At 54.3% G+C, this 827-nt stretch overlaps 1 non-coding gene across 1 annotated transcript; it reads left to right on the forward strand.

The window, feature by feature from the left end:
* The first annotated feature begins 312 nt into the window (after positions 1–312).
* Positions 313–405, forward strand: LOC129634574 (small nucleolar RNA SNORD116). The gene has a single exon (XR_008705759.1). It is a non-coding gene; the product is annotated as a small nucleolar RNA SNORD116 (small nucleolar RNA).
* The last annotated feature ends 422 nt before the right edge of the window (positions 406–827 follow it).

Raw genomic sequence — 827 nt, forward strand, 5'->3', positions numbered from 1 at the left:
TGAAGCCGTGCCAATGAGCCAGTGACTCGAGGTGCAGGGGAGTCCAGCGAGAAGTGTGGCGGGCACAGGTTGCTGCCACTGCTTTTTGGATCACCGAGCACGGTACGGCTTCTCCTGCCCCAAAACGTGTCATGAATTTCAGGTTTCCTGGGACTGCCTGAGTGGTTGTATGTATAGAGGGACCTTTCCTCTTGCTGAGAAGCCTGGGGGCTCTAAGTTCCCCCAGCTGCTGGAGGACTCCCAGGTCACTGGCTCCTCCTGGGAGCGGCCCTGCCTGCCGTGAGGAGGTGGGCAGCAAGCCAGCACGTGCTTGGATCGATGATGACACCCTCACATGCATTCCTTGGAAAATCTGAACAAAATGAGTGAGAACTCACTACCGTCTCCTCATCGAAACTGAGGTCCAGCACGTTGCCTCCCTTGGGGTTAAGGGCGGGACTGGTTAGCAGTGAGGGCATCTCTGACTGTGTCACACATATGCTGGAGGAGCCAGGTCACCACCATTTGTGAGGCTCCCATCTGAGGGTGGGCCATGTACAGATATTCTAGCGGCCCTCTTGGAATACAAGGTCCATGTAAAGGCACTGAGGAGCATAGAGCCATCTGGCTTGTCCGGTGGTGGTAGGTGTCGAAGTAGATCCTATCCTCAGACAGTTGATGTCTTAGCTTGGAAAGGTGCATTTAGTCCTGATTCCTGCTGCAAATGCGCTAATTGGGGCTCTGGTAATGTCCATTCTAAAGCAATGAACCTTCTGTGGTTTTTGATTGGAGCCCCAGGTCAGATTTGAGGCCCTCGCCATTGCAGCCCTTTGGGTTGCTGAGATTCC

The sequence above is a fragment of the Bubalus kerabau genome, chromosome 19, assembly GCF_029407905.1.
Source record: "Bubalus kerabau isolate K-KA32 ecotype Philippines breed swamp buffalo chromosome 19, PCC_UOA_SB_1v2, whole genome shotgun sequence".
Classification (NCBI taxonomy): domain Eukaryota; kingdom Metazoa; phylum Chordata; class Mammalia; order Artiodactyla; family Bovidae; genus Bubalus; species Bubalus kerabau.